This window comes from Vombatus ursinus, unplaced genomic scaffold (assembly GCF_900497805.2).
Source record: "Vombatus ursinus unplaced genomic scaffold, bare-nosed wombat genome assembly UNPS02014864.1, whole genome shotgun sequence".
NCBI lineage: Eukaryota > Metazoa > Chordata > Mammalia > Diprotodontia > Vombatidae > Vombatus > Vombatus ursinus.
The window spans coordinates 13,680,579-13,702,613 of record NW_020954642.1 but is presented as its reverse complement, the minus strand read 5'-3'; the positions used below and the strand labels follow the sequence as shown (position 1 = coordinate 13,702,613).

Here is a 22,035-nt window from a genome sequence, read left to right as displayed (position 1 = left end):
TCTCAGGGAGATTGTAAAGTCTTCATTCACATCTATGTTGGGGGCAGGGAGGGAATTTAGGGGGCCATTAGTTATGGCTGACAATTAAAAAAAACAGGAACAAGTATTAAGGCAGAAAATACAAAAAGATTTTTTTTTAAAGGATTATATAATTTACATGTAAAGCAATACTAGTACCCTCCCCCCTCCCCCCTCCCCACCTGGATTTTTGTTACTAACTCCTTTGGTCTAGCAGAGAACAGCCTTCATAGAGGCTTGTAACTCTGTAACAATGCATTTTACAATATTTGGAATGATTATTAAAAAAACAAAACAAAACAAAACAAAAACAAAAACAAAAACAAATGTATAATCAGAGTCTTGAAGACACACTTTAGAACTTTGGGGATGTTTGTCTCCAACACACTTACACTGCTCATCACCTTTGCCATTCAGTTTTTAAACCCTGAGTCAAGTGCCAAAAACAAAACAAATAAACAAACAAACAAACAATCAATCTCTCAATCTCTCTCTCTCTCTGTCTTTTCGTGGGCAACCATCATGTCACACCCTTTGACAAAAACAAAACAAAACAAAACAAAAACAAAAAAAACCCAGTCCATTTAAAAGCATTTGTGGTGGACAATGGAAGACCCAGATTCATCATACTCCTGCTTGCTGATCCACATCTGCTGGAAGGTGGAAAGAGATGCCAGGATGGAGCCTCCAATCCAGACAAAGTACTTAGGCTCATGTGGGGCAATGATCTTAATTTTCATTGTTCTGGGAGCTAGGGCAGTAATCTCCTTCTGCATCCTGTCGGCAATGCCTGAGTACATGGTGGTACCACCAGACAATATGGTATTGGCATACAAATCCTTATGGATGTCAACATCACACTTCATAATTGAGTTGAAGGTAGTTTCATGGCTTCCACAGGATTCCATACCTAAGAAAGATGCCTGCAAGATAGCACCATTGCCAATGGTGATAACCTGGCCATCAGAAAGCTCATAGTTCTTTTCCAGAGAGGAGCAGTGGCCATCGCCTGCTCAAAGTCTAGGGTGACATAACACTGCTTCTCCTTGACGTCACCCGTGATTTCTTCTCAGCATGGTAGTGAAACTGTACTGTCTCTCAGTCAAGATCTTCATGAGGTAGTCTGTCAGATCACAGCCAGCCAGACAGAGTATGGTGTGGGGAAGGGCATAACCTTCATAGATGGACACAGTGTGAGTCACACCATCACTGGAGTCCATCACAATGCCAGTGACATGACCAGAGGCATACAGGGACAGCACAGCCTGGATGGCAACGTACATGACTGGGATGTTGAAGGTCTCAAACATAACCGGAGTCATCTTTTCTCTGTTGGCTTTGGGGTTCAGGGGGGCTTCTGTAAGCAGCACTGGGTGCTCTTCAGGGACCACAGGGAGCTCATTGTAGAAAGTATGATGCCAGATCTTTTCCATGTCATCCCAGTTGGTGACAATACCATGTTCAATGGGCTACTTCAGAGTCAGAATACCTCTCTTGCTCTGGGCCCATCCCCCACATAGCTGTCATTCTGGCCCGTACCTCCCATCACACCCTGATGTCTGGGACACCTAAAAATGGAAGGGAAGACAATGCGAGGGGCATCGTCTCCTGCAAAGCCAGCTTTGCATATTCCAGAGCCATTGTCAACAAGGAGAGCAGCAATATCATAATCCATGGTGAACTCTGAAGTGGCAAGTTTAAATCCTTAAGAGAGAGAGGAGGTGGTGCCACACCTGGAGGCAGGGGGGAGGAAAGTGCACACTGGGTGGAAGAGCTCACCCATCTCATGCTTTTGCATAAGATTTCTTTAACCCAAGTACTAGACTTTACATTTCTCATTATAAAGGTTCCTCTTTAATGATAAAATTCACCTTTCTATTTGGTCAATATTATTTTAAATCCGAATTCAATCATCAGATGGGTTAGCTATCTCTAACAGCTTCATGTCATTTCCAAATTTGATAAGCACATTATGTATGCCTTAATCTAAGTCATTGATGAAAATATTGAAAACCATAAGGCCAAGGTCAGATCCCTGGGGTACTCCATTATAAATCACTCTATAGATTGACATTAATGTATTTATTATCATTTTAGGCATTTTTTTTTATCATGAGATATCATCAACTAGCCCCATCTTTGCATCTTATCATCAGGGTATCATTAACTCTAATAATTCTATGCATCCATGGAGATACTCTCTGCACTGACACAGATCACAATCTATTTACTTTGTCACCTTATGTGATTCTAGTCCTACCAATAAACACTCAACAGATGTGCCAAATGACAACCTGGAGGCCTTCTTTTAATTTTTTTGTAAACATTTTATGCCAACACAGTATTTAGAATTTCCATCTGATACCTCTCCCTTTTACTACTTTGCAGTTACATCTTTTTTTTTTTGTCATGCACTAACTTGCTGATGCCTTTTACACTTCTTCTGATGTGAAAGTCAGTATTGACAATATGCTCCACTCTAACTGTACTTCCCACTCTGAGACACATACACACACATCTCTTCATTACTCCTTACATTGCTTGCAAGTTGAATTTTTCAAGATGATAATCTAAGATTTGAAAGATATCTTAGAGGTTATTGGTCCAACCTCCTCATTTTCGTAGATGAAGAAACCAAGGTAGAGAAAGAATAAGTAGTTTGTCCAAGGTCACACAGCTACTTAGTGTCAGAGGAAGGATTTGATCCCGTCTCCAAGTCTCCCTGTCTCCAAGTCCAATAATCTATCCTCAATGTATACTGTCTCTTAAAGCTGTATAGCCCACATAACATCACCATTATGATAAATATGTTGACACTGAAAGATTTTTTTATCAGAGTGTATTTGATGATAGTGGAAAGCTCTATAAAATGTCCCCTGATGATATCCAGGCAGCTTTCTTCTTGTTTTTAAATTTTGCAGCCAGCTCACTGTCTATCTTCAGTATCTGATCTAAACATATGCACATTTTTCTCTCATTTAGCCAACATCTCTCCAGCTTATTCACGAGGACATTTAGAGACTTCATCAAATGCCCTAATAAGAATACTACGCTGTGGCAGCTAGGCAATACAATGGATAGAGCACTAGCCATGGAGTTAGGAGGATCTGAGTTCAAATCCAGTCTCAGACATTTATTAGCTGTGTGACCTTAGGCTAGTCACTTAACTCCAATTACCCTCTCTACCCCCTAAAAAGAAAGGGAAAAAAAAAAACTGACTGTGAAACTGAGTCAGGAAACATAGATGGCACAGTTATAGAGTGTTGTCCCTGAAGTTAGGAGGACCTGACTTCAAATCTGACTGCAGATACTTACTAGCTGTGTGACCCTAGGCAAGTCATTTAACCCCAATTGCCTTGAAAACTACTATGCCTACATTTTTCCTCCAATTTACAGGAATGAATAAACAGAGATACCAGTGCGCAATAGAAGCCTAGAACATCTGTGGTAGTTGCTGGTGTTTATCTTCTTACATAAGAAAAAGCGAGGGGTACAGCAGTAGGTATGACTTGAGGGAGGAAGGGAGATAACTGGTAAATGTGGAAGGAACCAATGAAGACATGGGATTGAGGGAAATTACTTTGATGAGACTCTACATGTTCTAAACCTTGCTTTATGAAGGAAGCAAGCCTTCTGGGTGAAATGTTGTGAAAGGAAAGTGCTCAGGAGGGAGATTTAATTCAAAGTTTTCTGCACAGCATTGACCCTGGGCTGACAGATTAGAACAGATTTGATTTTTAGTACCGTCACACATCCATCTTACCACACCTGACTGCCTGAAGATTCAGCTAGAAGGTGTCAGGAGCTGACAAATGGAAAGGAAGAAAAGGTGGCTTGCCTAATATTGACAGCCTCAGCTAAGGCCAGAATATCAATACTGAAACCTGGAATAACTCAATGTTTCTCCAATGTTAAATTGGTTCCAAAATTCAGCAGTTCAAGTGAAGAGAAATCTAAGGCAATTAAACTGGATGAAACAACTTTCAGATAACAGGCCAAAAGAACACAAGAGCCCCTACTAGATGCATAGTGTAATGGAAAGAACTCTGGACTGGGAATTAGAAGACCTGAGTTCTAGTCTCTCATCCATGACTTCCTCTTTGTTTGACCTTGGGCAATTGAACTCATTCTTCTGGACTTCAGATTTCTCTAATATAAAATCAGGAGTCCATAATATCAAAGATCCCCTTTAAAGCTGAATATGCTCTAAAATTTTGTCTGGAGGATCATTCTTCTAATATTCTATGTTTTAACATTTTAAGGTTCCTACTGTCTTCTTTTCTGCCCTCTTATATTCTTTGTTCTGAAGTTTAGTACAATTCTATCATTCTGTGTTCTCACTTTCCAAGATGCCTCCTATCTGTCACTTTCTCTCTTTACATTTTTGAGTTCTAAGGTTTATTATAATTCAAACATTATATTTTCCAAAGCCACTTCCAGGCTTAACATTTGACTTTGGAGATAATAAGTTCCATATTTAACCACGTCTGTCACAATAGTGTTAGACTTTCTGCTGAAAATGAACTAGAAGGTTGGAGAGGATAAGAACTGATAGTCCTAGACTATTTTATTCCAAACTTAATCAGTAAGATAGTATACTAGAGTACACTAAAGGGATCAAGCCCCTGGCTAGTAATGCGATGTTATGCATTTAATCTTGAAATTGAGGGTCACTTTTGACTGGACATAGTGAGTGGAAAAGAAAGAGCTTCTAGGTCATGCCAAGCTGGTCCTAAGAAGGTAGAAAACCTTTAGTAATAGGACCACCAAAAGACTGTGTGCCTAACATCAGAAGACAAACCTCATTAAATTCAGAAAGACTCACCAAAAGAAAACTAGTGCTCCTAGGGGATGAATAAGTTTTGGAACAAAAGTAACCCATGAAGAAGCTAAGAGCTATTTATCTATGTCAATGGAAGAATTTCACACTTTCATTAAAGTCAAATCAACAAGTATTTATTAAATACCTACTGTGGGCCAGGAACTGTGGTAAGCCCTGGGGATAAAGAAAGAAAAACAAAAGAAACAAATAAATTACCAAAAAAGAAAAACAAATAAATAAAAATAAAATCCCTACCCTCAAGTAACAAACATTCTAATATCTTAAAGTTTTGACATATCAGCAAAGTACAAAATTCAGTTTCCCCTTTTCCTTTAAAAAAATGAATTTACCACAAGAAGCAAACATTTAAAAAAGAATTAAAAGGGATCAATTCAAACAGGGGTTCTTAAAAATTGTGTGTGTGTATGTGTGTGTGTGTGTGTGTCCTTTGTTGGTGAGGTAAAGTCTAAGGATGCATTCTCATAATTATGTTTTTAGAAGCACAAATTAAAATGAGTGTGATTGCAAAGACAGCAACTTATGTTGAAATATCATTATTACTTAAAAAAAAAACATAAGTTTTGACCCAAAATTAAGAAACTATGGTCTAAAATAGGAACAGGACTCTGGTTACAAAGTGTAGATGGAAGACAGAATATGAACTATCTAGTATTCCTTGGTATATTTTAAAAATACTTTTCTCAACATAATTGTCTACTTTAGATTCCTTCTTTTCCAATTAAAATTGATTTCCTAAATTCCTTGACATAGGGAATGACTCACTATTTTTCTTACCATGATTTGCATAAGCATTTTTCAAACTAGGAAGCAAAGAACTCTGATGTTACTGGTGCTGTGAATAGAAGATCTATGAAAAAATGGAAATACTGGTGAAATTGTACTAAAAGATATTGAAAGTTTAATTATGCAAGCATCAAAATACTCAACTGTAACATTTAAAAGGTAGAAATAGTCCCAACATATTCTTTTGGTCCAAAATTTCCCACAATTCTTTTCTTTTTCTCCCCCAGAGATATTCATTCTTCCTTCTTTTCTTGGACAATATGGATTGATTGAAACAATGTTTCAAGCTCTAGAGTATTCTATGACCAAATTAGTTGGGAAAGATAAACATTTGTTGTAGTTTGTGATCTATTTTCCCATAAAATTGTAGGCACCATAACAATAAAGACTTACATTTATTCTCCTTTTTATATACCCCAAAGGTGGAATACTGTAATATATAGTAGCTTATATTAAAGAAAACATTTTTGATTTGATTCTTCCAGAATCATAAATTGATAGAGAATAAGTAGAGATCAATAAGGAGACAGGCTGTACCCAAATAGAAAGACCATTTTCGATAGCATTCAGAAAGACATCTATTACAGTCATACTGTTCTCTACATGGTCCCACAACATTTGGAGCATTTCATTCATGTCCGAGTAACATTTTTGAAAGGACTTTGGCAAAGCAGAATATGTTGAGGGAAGAGTAACCAGTAATGCCAAGATCCTGGAGATTATATTATAAGAGGAAATGGGGATGCCAAACCCCAGAAACAGATGACATAGGGAATGCTTGATAGTTATTTTTGGTATGTGAAAAGGTATAATGGAGAAAATGAATTAGATTTATTTAATTTGAAATTAGAACAAAAAAGTAGGTCCATGGGAAGCATAATTCATCTCAGTCAATGTAAGAAAATAATAACATAATTAGACATGTCCTAAATAAAATAGGTTTCCTTGAGAAGTAGTGGATTCCCTCTCTCTTGAGGTCCTCAACACAGAGTAGATGGCCATTTTTCAGTTACATTGTAGAAATAAATTTTCCCCTGGTATAGGTTGAAAATTTATATATATATATATATATGTATGTGTGTATGTATGTATATATGTGTATATATGTATATGTGTGTGTATATGTGTATGTATATATGTATATATGTATATACACACACACACATATATACACACGTATATGTGTGTGTGTGTGTGTGTGTATATATATATATATATATATATGTAATTTTTTTTTTGGACAATTGAATAAGAGGTTTGAAAGATTGAGGACATAAAGTCTTCTACTGAAATCTCCAAATGGTGCAAGTGATACAGGCTAAGAGTCCAAGATGAGAGCTAAAATAATTAAGGAATGGAATCATGCTATTTAGGAAAATATAACTAAATTTTGTTTTTGTGGCTTGAGAAGCCAAGGAGTTTGGGGACTTGACTATGATTGACCAGTTGGGATTTTAGTAACCCTTTAAGATTCTTTCATTCAATCTAGAATGCTCACAGAATCTTTCAATATAAAACTACAGAAGCCTTGAGAAATATAAGTTAATCTAAATCTCTCATTTTGAAAAAAAAAAGGAATAGAATGAAAGAAAAAAAAACTATGAGAATTGCTGAATACCACATAGGTTTTAAATGGCAGAGCTGGAATTTAATATTACATTTTCTGATTTTAGATCATCATATTTTTTTCTAAAATTTATAAAGACATCAGTTAGTCAATAAGCATTTATTAACTCATATTATGTTCCAGGTTCTGTGATAAGGGCTTGCAATAAAATAAAAGACAACAGTTACTGACCTTTAAGACTTCACATTCTAAGAGGAAAGATAGCATGTGAATAGATATATATAAAATATTCCACTATAGATGGACAGTAATTTTGGAGGGGAAGACACTAACAGCTAGAGGAACGTATTATGATTTCAGAGGTTTGACTAGTGGAACTGATTAAAAGACATTTTCAATAATGATAAAAATAATGACAATAATAGATCTTATTTCTTTCATAATTTAAAGAAAGAAACAAGACTTTATTCAAAACTTACTATATGCCAGACATGATAATAAATGATTTACACATGTTATCTCATTTGATTATCACAACAGCTTTGGGAGATTGGTGCTATTATTACCCCCATTTTATGCTTGAGGAAACTGAGGCAGACAGCAGTTAAATGACTTGCCTAATGTCACTTAGCTAGTAAGTGTCTGGGGCTGGATTTGAACTCAGGTGTTCTGACTTCAGACTAGCACTCTATTTACTGTACCACCTACTTAATAAATCGTTTTCTGCATAAGAACACTGTGAAGCAGTTTGTGGATAGATCATCATCCCCATTTTGGAGAAGATGACACTGATGTTCCAAGAGTTGCAGTGACTTACTTTGAGTCACCCATCCTAGCTCAGAAGTGGTAGAGTTAGTATTCTAGTCCAGGTCTCATAATTCCCATTTCAGCATTCTTTCCCCTATACCAAGCTGCTTCCCCTATAAAGGAGGGAGAAAAAGCTCACATCTGTCAGCATTTTTTCTACTACACAACACTTCCTCTCTTTCAAGCACACAAAAAGGAAAATAACATATAATTTAGGGCCAGCACTGAAGATGGCTAAACCATGCTCAAAGAGGACATAAATTCACATGGCTGCCTGATCGTGCAGTTCATCTAGCAACAATATTATGCTGCATAGGCTCTTTTTGAATTAATCGATTCAGATTTTACTTTTCTAGTCAGAAGTATATTTTAACAAGTATTTGGGAGCCAATGCACTATGTTAAATAGGGTAACATTCTCATGGTTACCTTTGAAGCACCCTTTTTAGATGATAGAATTGCTGGAGCTGGAAGGGAATTTACATTTTAGGCAGTTACGACATAGAATGCTAAGCATAAATAAAATCCACACGTATAGTAGAATGTAAAAATATAGGACATTAGAACATAGAATGTTAGGGCTGAATGAAAGGTACAGCAAATACAACCATCATTTGACAAGTAGAGAGAGAGAGAAAGAGAGAGAGAGAGAGAGAGAGAGAGAGACTTTGACATCTGACATCCTTATTTCCCTAAGGTTACACAGATACAATGGAATGAGTTTGGATTTAAACCCAGTGCTTAATACTCCAAGTCAAATACTATTTACATTAAATTATGTTATCAAATATGTGATTTAAGGAGATAAATTCTACCCCTGAATCAACACTGAGTCATTTTGTGGCTGAATGGAGTTGTAATTTCTGCATATATTTTAATACCTTGGACAGCTCACAAACTTTGAGGAGGCACCATGGTAAAGGGAAATCAGAGCACCTTAATTTTGAGTCCTGGTTCTGTCATGTATCAGCTTATGGTGTCTCCTTTCTAAGCCTCAGTCTCCTTATCTACAAAATAAAGATAATCACATTTGCACAACACACCTCATGAAGTTTTATGAGAATCCAATAAAACAATGTTTACAAAGTACCAAAAAGCCTTGCACTTTCTTATCTTTCTGCTTCTGTTTTTTCCCCTCATTCTTTTCCAGACTCTGTTCTTGGACGTCTTTTTCCACCATGCTACAGAACCTTAGAAGTTCACTCTGCAGATTCTGACTTCTTATCTCAGAGACACCTTCTCAGATTTGTCAGTTGCTTCTAGAACCTCCATTTTAATGATAATGTCCAGGTTAGACATCTTCATTCCTTTATTCCTCTTGAAGCTGTACTTCTGATGCCCTGGGCTGCTGCTTCTTCTTCTTCTTCTTCTTCTTCTTCTTCTTCTTCTTCTTCTTCTCCTTTTTTACCATTCCACCCTCAAATTAATGCTCTCTGTCTTTTTTATATTTTCTGTAACATTAGAAGACAAGTTCCTGAGGGTTGGGAATGCCTTTTTTTTTGCTTGTATTTGTGGTTGTCTGGCACATAATATATGATTTATAAATGCTTGTTGATTTGACTTGTTGATCATTGTATCCGCAGCTTTCTCAGGTCTGTATGTTGAATACTTATTTATCCTATAAATTTCCATTCAAATGCTTCCATCTCTGGGAAGCCCTTTCTGCCTCCTGCCAATCCCATTATCAATAATGGCTTCTATTTCCTAGAACCTTTGACTGTATCTTTCATATGTATTTATAGAATATTGTGAATATATGAATGTATAGAATATTATGCATTTTCATACACACATATGTCGACTTACCATTATACAATAAGTTTAATTAGGGAAAGATCTGTCTTCTTGAAATGTAAGGCAACAGGTGGCTCAGTGGATAGAGCACTGGGTCTGGAGTTAGGATCAAGTAAGATGATGTTTCCTAAAAGCACTTAGCACAGAGCTAGGCACATAAAAGGTGCTATATGAATGCTTATCCCCATTCCGTTACCTAAATACTGTATTGCCCATGGTTCCAAACACAGTGCTAAAACAACAACAACAACATCTAGGTATTTAATATATGTTTGCTGAATTGGTTTTGGATTCACATCTGGAATATTGTGTTCTGTTCAAGGAATATTTTAAGAAGGAGAGTGATTAACTACAGCATATACTGTGAAAGTGATCCAGGATAATGAGAACACTAGAGGCTAGGTCATAAGATGATCAGTTGAAGAATCTGTGACATTTGGTGTGGAAAATGGAAAGCTTAAGGCTTCATTTTTTTTTATTATTTGAAGGTTGATTTGTTGATAGAGAATTTCTTTCCTTTTCCTTGACTCAAGAGGACAGACCTACAAGGATTTTACCTTCTACCGAATGTTCTGAACATTTAGAGCTCAATCAAATTAGAATGGGTAGCCCCAAGAGCTAGTGAGATTCCCCCATCACTGTAGGATGGACACAGCCATTTGTCGTTCATATTGTAGAGAAGATTATCCTTCAGTATAGGTTGATGAGATGCATTCTCTGGGTGTTTCCAACTCTGTAATTCCATGATTATGTGATTCAGTAGTACACTCAAGCATAGGACCAAGGATTGACAACTTCCCTAATGTTATCAGAGAGCAATTTTGCCTCATCCATTTCTCATTCAATCTTATCCAAACTAGCATGTTTGATTAAACTCTGAAACCGTGTAAGAGACTGTGCTTTTTACTGCAAATAGAGACAAACTTAAAAAAAATAGTCCCATCTCCTGGGAGATGGCATTGTATAGTCTACAGTGGATATGTATATAGCATCACCATACATATACACATGCTACATACACACATATACATAAATGTCTATAAACAAATATACATGTATATGTATACTCACATTTGAGGGGAGAGAGAGGGTGCACAAGTTGGTGATAAACAAAGGCTTCTCATAGGCAGTAGCCCATGGATGGCAGAGTATAGAAGAGTACAAAGGTGGGAGATCAAAAGTCAAGGTCAGGGAAGAGCCAATAATGTAGTTTAGTGGAATATAAGAATATGAGAAGCAGAGTACTGTGAAATAAGCCTGGAAAGGTAGACTTGAACCAAACCATGAAAAGCCTTAAAAATCAAGTTGAAGAGTTTGTATTTTCAGCTTTAGAATCAGTAGAAAGCAACTAGAGACTCTTGAGCAGGAGGGAGATAAGTTCAGGAGCCTGAAAGCACTTAAAAAGGCCTATTTTGAGGCCTGGCTTTCCTTTTCATTGTCTTTGTAACCTTGGGAATTTCCTTCCCTATTTTAGAATTATCTGATCTTCTGAACTAACAGTGCCTCAAAATCAAGTGGGCAAAGCTACCCCACACCCAAATGTTCCCTGATAATTGGATGAAACTTGTAACAGCTCTTCACACTGATCAGAGCCATTCAGTGCCACTTTGATCTGCCTCATTCCCTGTCTCACAATCACTTGCCTTGTCCCATCACTGCTTCTATCCTCAGATCTTGTTAGGCAGTTCAAGCATTCCATCACCACATGTGAACTATGCATATATATATGTGTGTGTCTGTGTATGTATATATATATATATATATACACACACACGTATGTATACACACACATATTCATACATGTATATATATGTAATATATTTATGTGTGTGTATGTGTGTGTGTGAATGCATTTTCCCTTTTATCCTGGCCCTGTAGGATATTGTGTTGAGTGATTATTTGTCTTTGCTTCCTTGATCTGTCCTTTACTGGGTGGCTTTGAATTCCCAATTTCTTAAGCAAGATATAGGAATAAGGGATTTAGAATTGTGATCAGATGAAGAAGACTGAATTTCATATGTTACTACATATTACTTCTATAGGCTTGGGCAAATCACTTCACTTCTATGGCCTCCAAGTTTTTCATATGTAAAATAAGAGTTAAATTAATGCTCACTAAGATCCCTTATAGTATTAAATCATGTGCTAACAATAGTTCACAATTTAGTAGTGTTTCACATTCTACAAAGTTCTTTGCTCCCAACACTCCTGAGAATTAGGTGAAAAAAGTCTTCCTATCCTATTTTACAGAGGAGAAAACTGAAGTCTATTGAGGTGAAGTGACTTTTCCATGGATAATGTTAATAGTGTTGGAGTTGGGTTTTCAACCCAGATCTCTTTATGGAAAGGTCAGCAATCTTTCTGCTGTCTCTAACTCTTTACCTGGCATGGAAGATTCTTCCTGGCTCCATGCCATTCACCTCTCCCAAAACAGAATAGGCTACACTATAATGGAAAGAACACTGGATTTGTAACCAGGAAGATGTAAGTTTGAATCCCCATATGGCACTTGCTGCTTGTGTAATTATTGGCAAGTCACCTAAATCTCTAAATCAATTTCCTCCACAGTAAATTAAGTGGATTGAGGTAGATGACCTCAGATTATTTCTAGTCAAAATTGAAAATCCTGTACATACTTTCTATTTGTGCAACCACCTTGATAGAACTTATATAGAGAAAACAGTGATAAGCATTCATTTTTACTGCAGTTGCTAAACATGATATGAAATAGATTGAGTTAATATTTTTATTTCTACTCATCTGACAACAGCTTGAATTTTAAATTCATTTTCAGTTAATCCCCAAATAGACTGATATTTGGCTTCTTGAGATAAAATATACTAATCTGAATAGTAAATGATTACTACCAAGAACATGATTCATAACTGGTGCGCTGAATATGCCCATGATTAAGATATTTTCCTAGTAAGTATTAGAAAAAATACATGTTAGTGTAATATTGGATACATATTTTTGAATGTCACTTACATGTGTAGTATCCATCTTCAAAATTTATGTATATCTATGTACATGTTTATCATGTCTAATAACTCAATGATGCGATTGCAAAGACTGTGAATTTCTTTTTTCAAATCACCAAACATCTATTAAATTCCTACTTTATGAAATAAACCAGCCTCATACCTGAGCAGGTAATTTGTTTAGCATTTTGCATGCATAATATCATTGCACATTTGCAGCTTGAAAGAAACAAAAGGAAATATATTTGTAAAATCCCAAACTTGGACTCAAAAAATCAACTTCGCAGGTATAAAATGTGAAAGGTAAGGCTAGATGATAGTTTGAAACATTATTGGGGATGTTAGTGGAATATAAGCTCAATACAAATCAAGTATCCTTTATCCATAAAAAAGGGTTCTTGAAAAGCCTTTATCAAAGTGTTCAGAAGGTGTTAATCTCATTGTGCTGTGCACTAGCCAGACTTCTTTTATTTTTTTTTTTGTTTAGTTCTATCCCCACATTTATGAAAGATCCTAACAATATTGCGATTTTTAAAGATGGTGACACTTAGAGTAGTAAGAGGGCTGGAAAGTATGTAATTATAATGAACTAGAAGTCTTAATCAGGAGAAGAGAAACAGGGAGAAAGATATCTGCTGGCAAATATTTGAAGAAATGTCATATGGAAGAGGTCTGAGACCTCAAAGGGTGGTTGTGATGATGAAATGAAATAATGGAGGTATGGAATTTGAAAATCTTAAGATACTATATAAATATGTTCTATTCATGTAGACATAGATGAATAGAGATATATAGATATTGAGTAGAGATAGTTTATGCACACTATATATATATTACATATATACTACATTACACACACACATATTACCTATATTATATATTACATGTTTTATATATATATACATATATTACAGAAATATATGTGTATGTGATACTGTTGTTGTTCATTTTTCATTTTCAAAGAAGACCAGCATCACAGGTGATGTCTTAACTTGAATGTGTATTCATTTAGGTGAGGCAGAGTTGTACAAAGTCATCAGCCTCACTCTCTCTTCCTGAATCATCAAAGTCCAGTGGCAGGATAAATGTCAAGATGTGTGGTGATGGCCCAGGATGCAGTATGGATGGCCTTTGTGTCTTCAATGCCCAACTAAGCGGAGTTTTTCACAGCTCCTATTTCAGCCACCTTCATGGGTGTTGGAACAAATTGTCCTCATTTGCCCATTTCCTTGGGGAAAGTCTTCATGTGCTAGGGGTAGATATCCTCGTAACTCACTAGTAGGTCTGAAGCCTGTCAGTTACCCCAGATCTTAGCCCATCTGCCAAGACTGTTTACCAGGGTGTGGCCTTTGTGCATCCCATGATTTCTTGGAAGCACACGTGAAAGTTACATGAAAGTGGACACCAAAGGTGGATAAGCAGCCCTGAAAAGGGCTCAGTAAGCCCTGCCACCAAAGATGCTAGTCCTCCTTGAACTCTCTGTACTTTCCATATGTTATATATGGAAGAATATAGATAGCTAGATATAGATATATAAATATGGAGTAGAGATAGAGAGCATATATGAATAAACATATACATATGTATGTGACTTGTATATGTCTTATATAGACATAGATGAATATAAATATATAGATACTGAATATAGAGTGTTTGTGTGTGTGTGTGTAAGCTGTATATTTGTTTTGCTAGTCCACTGAAAGAAGAACTAGGATGAATAAGTGGAATTCATATAAAATCAGAATAAAATTTAAAGGGGAAAAAAAGTCTTCCTGAAAACTATATGTGTCCATAACTTGTCTCCAAAGGCATGGGGTTCCCCTTGTGTTGAGGAAAAATGACACAGAGGTAAACTGAGGCAAGACTTCTTGGCAAGATAACAATTTATTAACAGTGACATGTAAACTCTAAGTGGGACATGTTGGCTATGTTAGTCAAAAAGCTTTGAGAAGATCCATTAGTTAGAACAGCAATAACCAATAAATTGTATTAATGCCCTTTCTCAATGACCAAATGAGAGGCTCTTTTAAACCTAGGTGTGTCTTCCTTCTAATTAGCCTGCCTTCCTTCTAATTAGCCTAATTACTTCATTTGGAACCTCTTCTGGCAAAGGTAAGACATTTTTACTTCCTCATTGGGGCAGGAGTAATCCTCAGGTGATTGGATCAGTCTACAGTTGGAGAAAGTAGGTTGGCTTTCCAATATGGCTTATCATGCCTCTCTCTGACAATTAAGGAATGCTAATTGTTTTATGTCCCTCATCTGCCTTGCCCAGAAAATCAGAACCATTCCAATCAGGTTATCCACCTCTGGTCTTTCCCTTGGAGACCAAATCACCCCTGATTTTGACAAGGAGACAGAACAACAGGAAAGTTATCCCCTGGGGAGAGCCATGCTCAAACTGGTTCTCTCTTTTTTTTTCTGTAAATAGAGGCAAGGGTACCACTTAAACTGATTAGCTAGTGAGTGTGAAAAATGGGATCTGACAAAATGGAGAAAAGGATGGATCTTAGAGTAATATTAATTATTAAATGATGCAGCATAATATTAATTTTTCTCAACTTGCACTGGAATTTTTCAAGGAAAGACTGAAAAGTCATTTGTCAGTGGTGTTATAAAAAAAAAATTACATTCAGATTGGACCAGACAACCTTTGAGGCCCCTTCCACCACTTGGTTTTTATGATTAGGTGTGGGAAAAGGAGGGAAAGCACAAGATAAAATATAAGGGTCTTTCAGCTTTCTCATTCAATGCTCTATCTGTGCTCCAAAATCCCTTCCTACTGTTACATTCTTTGTTCTATGTTGTAATATTGGATGTGCTAAAGCACCTTCCCTTCCAAATCTAAAAGTCTGTGGTTCTATTCCAAATAAGACATTGTTTTGAAGTGACAAAGGACTATCATTTATGAAGGTATTCCTAGGTAGATCACAGAAAATCCCAGCATGACTGATTGAATACTGTAGTATTTCTAATTGGCTTAGATGTCCCTGGTTCACTTTAGCTGAATGATATCATTTAAATATTTTAGGTAATTTTCCTTTAACAGGCTTTTAAACTTAATGCCTCAGCCTTGCTTCAGGACAACATCTTTTAATTGCTTTAAATTATCAGTGATGTCTCTAGCATTTTCAGTGAACATGGATTGATTTCAATTAACTTTCTCGAGGTTTTGCATAAAAGCCGTCTTACTCAATTTGCCCTAATTAGATCACCCCACCTCTTCTAGCTAAAGCAATGACAGTTGTTAAAAGGTTAGAGGAGGAGAAACAATTCGGGTTGTTTATTACAGCATCTTTGGACCTTTTCAAATTTTGCCCTTGTGGTTGATCATTTAGGATCAGCTGAGGCTGAGAATGTCAGTTTAACTCATTAAAATAGCCTGGGATTTAAATGGGCTCCTCAGAAAATTACAGATTCAAGCTCTAGCTAAATAAGAATTCTGCATCAGGTGTTAGCTTAAGGAAACTGATCTGGTTATTATTCTAACCTCTCATTTTTCACCAGATTTTCCTAAGAAGACAGGTATGAGGGACAGAAGGAAGAAGGAAAAAAAGACAGGAGGGAAGGGAGGAGGAAAAAAGAAAAGGAAGAAAGGGACATTGTTAAGCACCTACTATGTCCAAGGCACTGTGTTAAATGTATTATAAATATTATCACATGTGATCCTAACAACAATCCTGGGAGTTTTGTGCTATTATTATACCAATTAACAATTGATGAAACTGAGGCAGATAGAGGTTGTTGTTTGTCCAGGGTCACAGAGTTAATATGTCTAAGTCCATTTTTGAACCCAAGTCTTTATGATCAGAACTAGCATGCTAACTACAGTGCTATATAGCTAAGACAAACCAATACCTTATAGGTATTGGATGAACTCAAGATGGTACATAGGGAGTTATTGTGGAATATTGAAGAAATCTTTTGACTCCTTATGAGCAGAACTGAAGCGAATTTGTTGCTTTGCTATGTGATCTAGCTGTGTAATCCTGAGCAAGTCATAGAATCTCAGAATTTCATGTTTATAAGTGACCATGGAAGTCATCCTGGTCAATTACTACCTGGACAGGAATCCTTTCTTTGACATCTTGCCTCTGCTTGAAGACATCTAGTGATGAGGAACTATTGCCTTCCTAAGTCAGTCCATCCTCATTTGGACATCTCTGATGGTTTGGAAGATTTTTCTTTTCTTTTCTTTCTTTCTATGTCCAGGTTAAATTTTCCTTACTGCAGTTTCAACATATTGATTTTCATTCTGACACAAGGTACTAAGAATGATAAATATCATCTCTCTTTCAGATGACAGTCTTTTCATGATTCCATCATCTTTCCTTTATGCAAAACATTGCCCTTCTCTCAATTTCTTCTGCTGTTCCTCATATGGCAGGCTTTCCAGTACCATTGACATACTGATGACCCTCATCTGGACCAAGTTCAGTTATCCATCTACTTCTAAAAATATGGCATCCAGAAGTGACTGTACTATAGATGTGAAAATTATGAAGAGTACACCAAGACTGCCATCTTTTTTACTGCTATTTTTTCTTAAGAATATACCTAAGAAGGGGCAGCTACATGGCACAGTAGATAGAGCACTGGCATTGGAATCAGAAGTACTCGAGTTCAAATCCAGTTTCAGACTAGACACTTGACACTTATTAGCTGTGTGACCCTGGGCATGTCACTTAACCCCCTTTGACTCTCAAAAAAAAAGAGAAAGAAAACAAACAAAAAAAGAATATACCTAAGAAGAAGTTACCTTCTTGGGTTGCTGACACATGTTGAGCTTGCAGACATTAAAAAGTCTCAGGGTTTGTTGTTTTGTGTGTGTGTGTGTGTGTGTGTGTGTTTTGTTTTTAATCAACACTGTTTTTTAACCTTACCTCAACTATGTTGTAATTGTGCAGTTGAACTTTTATTCCCAAGTGTAGGACAGGCTGTCATAACATGGTATTAAGAACACTAGATTTAGATGTAGAGGTTATGAATTTGAACCCTGACCCTTTTCAGAAGTGATGGGTTGCTCACTACTGCCCTCTCTTGTTTGAAAGAGAGAAACAGAGGAGTAAGGATGGGTTTTGCAGTTGGTCTGCTATAAGAAGTGTAATTCAAATTGGGAAACTCAGAATCCTAATGAGTTAGGAGGTATCTGGGTTTGTCTGCATTGCCCAGAGAGTCAATCTGAGAAGTTTTTCTATGAGAATTTTTGGTTGTATTTTTTTTTGCTTCATTTTCTTTATTATTATTACAAAACAAGCTGAAAGATGATTGAACAAAGCAGAATCTTATTGAGTGAAAAGGTTTCTGTGTGTCTGTATCCACAAATCTGAGGAAATGTATAGTTGTCTAGCTTAATAGAATGATATATACTATAATAGCATAACTTTTTCATACCTTGTTACAATCTATTATGATTGAAAGAGTTGTCACTGCTTAAACAGCTTGAAATTTGAACAATAACAAAAAAAGAGCAATGAGGACCGGAAGGAGAGTAGTTAGCAGGGGAGCAGCTTCCCATGGTATGAATTTTTCTGAATGAACCAAAGACATCAAAACCTGTCGTTCATATTTGAAACCCCTGAAAAATTGATTTTCTCATTCATGTACTTCCCTGTTAGGGGAAAATTTTCTACCTAAAAGAGCCTGTATTGAGATGTGGAATATTGCAATCTGAGTTTATGGGTTGATTGTGATATATTTATTATTTTACATTTAGCATATATTGAGAATCTGTGTCTAGTGATAAATAAATCATTATAGTGCATCACAATGGTATTCTATCACATTTATAACTCATTCAACCATTCCTTAACTAATGGATAGCCATTTAGTTTCCAATTATTTGCCAGATTGGTATCCTTTTAATCTTGTATTTTGTTGTTTTAAATCTCAGTGACGAAAGTAATTATGTAGCAGGTGTAAAATCTGTCCTTACTCCTCTGTTTCTCTTTTTCAAACAAGAGAGGGCAATAGTGAGCCACCAATAACTTCTGAGAAGTTCCCCCTCTTAAAATGTTACATGGACATTTAACATTTAATTCAAACTGGGACAGAGTTCAAATCTTTTTTTTTCAAACTACCTTCCCAGAAACTGCTCTAGACTTTTCTTCAACCGGTCTGTGAAGGGATGACTCCTTTTAAATAAAAAAATTCTCAGCATAGCTGTTGAAATCTTGCTTTCTGCTAAGTTACATATTAACTCCTTCAAAGTCCTCCTACTGGCTTCTTATCTGCCTTGAATACCTCAACTCAGCCTCCTGGTGGTGAGTTATTCACCCTTTCCTTATTAGGTAATATTGACACTACTCATTATTAGCTATGAACCCAACAATCCATATTTTATCTTCCTACCTTTCATAAATAATCATCTGGTTTATTATTGGTTAGTTATAACCTTTGAAACTAAAAACAAAACAAAATAAAAACAAATAAAACCCAGTCAAATTCAAATATGGAATATGATGCTCTCCAATCTGAATAATTTTTTGACTTTCAAGAGGTCCTCTCAGTACCTTCATCTATGAGGCAGTTTTCTAAATCCTTGTCCTATCTGACCATTCTTCACATTTTGTCTAGAACTTCTTTTCCCTCACAAGTGAATCTTCTATTTATATAGAAAATGGACAAAATGAGCAAAATTTCATTTTCTATCTCTTTCAGCAACACAAATTTTCACTTATGAAAGGAGCAGTACCTAAGACCCCTCTGTAAAGTAAATGGTTTGGATTAGATGATGCTTAACATTCCTGCAGGGATAGCAAGGTGGAGTAGTGAATAAAGCACTGGGCCTGGAGTCTGGAAGACCTGAGTTCAAATCCAGCCTCAAACACTTACTAACTATGTGAACCTGGGCAAGACACGTAACCCCATTTGCTCAGTTTTCTCATCTGTAAAATGAGGTGGAGAAGAAAATGTCAAACCACTCCAGTATCTTTCCCAAGAAAACCCCAAATGAGGTCACAAAGGGTCAGACATGACTGAAATGAATGAAGAACAACAACAAAGTTGTTCCTTCAAGCTCTAAATTCTACATAGGACTTTAAATTTATCCCTTTCCATGTTACCTTATTGAATTTGTTTCATATTTCCAACAATTATCTATGTTAGTTTATGCTGAGATATAATTCATCTGAGTCTGGTAACTTGAACTCTTTGAGGACAGCTTGCTGTCCTCATAAAACATTCTCACTTATTCAGGGCTCTGAATTTCTGTTAAGTGTATTTGTCTCTTCTTTCCGGTTCACAGATAATTTTCTCACCCAGATTGAATAGAATTTTTTTAAAACATAGAAGAGTTGTGTCTTCTGTCTATCATCTTATCAGCAGCCTACTCACATGAAATAATGATCCCTTCCTTGATCTCCCTTCCACAAGGATGTATATTCCACAGCTAAATGGTCCTACTAAGGGTAAAAGCTGACTACATTTGAACCCCAGGCATTCTCTGAGTCCTTCCTTCAGTAATCATGTCTCTCATTGGTGTATATCATGCAATAAGGCACATTGAAAAAAAGGTGCAGTAGAAAGTATGCTGTATATGGAGACAGAAGAACTGGGCTCATATCCTGTTTATACAAATTAATTTATATATGATATTGGAGAAGTCAATTTTTTTCTCTTTGCTTTGGTTTACTCATCTGCAAAAGGAGATAGCTGGACTAACTGACAAGGTCACTTATAATTCTCAATCTATGATTCATTGATTATCCACAGATTATGGCAGTACAATCTAATTGCTCTGCTTTGGTCATTTTATCTCTTCTACGATAAGGAAACTCATCTTCAGATGAGGTCATATCTCTTCTTCACCATTAATCTACATTTCTAGCATCCAGATTGGTAGGGGGTTTATTATGCATGGTTAGACATTATTTTATTTCAAATTTTATCATGTTAAACACATACAGTCTTAATACCTTTATGGATCTTGAAGGGCTACACATACACACCCCCCCACCCCCCCACACCTAAAAGATGAAGAACTTTCTTTGTGTAAGCTGATAGGGGGCAAAGGATATTTTAATCAGCTCTCTCATGCTGCAGAACATGCTTGTTGGTACAATCAGAACATTGTCAATATCCAAAGCTATTTTAACAGTGACTTAATTCAGCTTATTTTGGCCTCTCAAACCTACTCTTCCAACTATTTCTTCCTTTTAGCTTTACTATTCCTTATTTGGGCAACATCATAATCTCACTTACATTAAAAAAATCAGTAATCTTTGATTAATTCCTTTCTCTTCTGTAAGAGGGCTGTTTATAGAACTTTTGGAAGACAACTCATGTCTTAGAGTAGGATTCTTTTGTGGGTTTGCTCAAAAGAAGCATCCACCCAACAAGCCAAAGAGCTCCTTTGCTATCCAATTCTGTCAATTCTACCACCACAAATCAAATCCATCTCTTCCTTTCTATGCCAAATTCCACCAGTCTAGATCATGTCGGTCTCACTTTTCATCTGTTATACTATTATAGTGACTTAATTTGTCTTTCTGCCCCGTCTCTCTATAACTTATCTATCTTTCAGATGGATAGCCCAGTGATCTCCCTAATGCACAAGACACCATGTAACTACCTTGATCAAATAAGTGTCATAAGATCATAGAATTGTGGAATTGGACAGTGCCTTGGATACCATCAAGCACAAATCACAAGAATCATTTAAGAACATTCACAATAAATTGTCATCCAACTTGAAAACCTTTGTCTTGAGGTATACAATTCAACCTATGAGTAAATCTAATTAGTAGATTTCCCCTCCTTATATCAATCCTAAATTTGCAACATTGCAACCTCTACACACGGTTCCTATTTTAGTCCTATGGGACAAAGATGATAGATGTACTTTTTGTTTTCCTTCCAAATGACCATCCTTAACAAAATCTAAAAAAAGCTGACCTTTCTCCTCCTGACACCAATTCTTTTCTTCTCTAGGTTAAACATCCTCAGTTACTTCAACCAATACCTACATGGCAAGAAATCTATTGGCTTCTTGTTTTCTATAGGATGTGTTGTGACTCAGCTTTGCAAAGTCTGTGTCCATCTTTACCATTCTTAGCTTTATTTAATTGTATCCCCTGCTTTACACAACCTATTTTTATGCCAAACTGGATAATAACCATTCATTCATCTTATTTTTCTGACTTCTAACTTCATATATTCACACAGATAATCCTTTATGCTTACAACACATTTCCTTCACATTTTTTGTAGGGAGAACAGTGACCAGGGTATATCTTCAATATT

At 36.3% G+C, this 22,035-nt stretch overlaps 1 pseudogene; it reads right to left on the bottom strand.

Moving 5' to 3' along the window:
- Positions 1-602: 602 nt before the first annotated feature.
- LOC114027900 lies at positions 603-1,699 on the bottom strand (annotated as a pseudogene).
- Between the last annotated feature and the right edge of the window lie 20,336 nt (positions 1,700-22,035).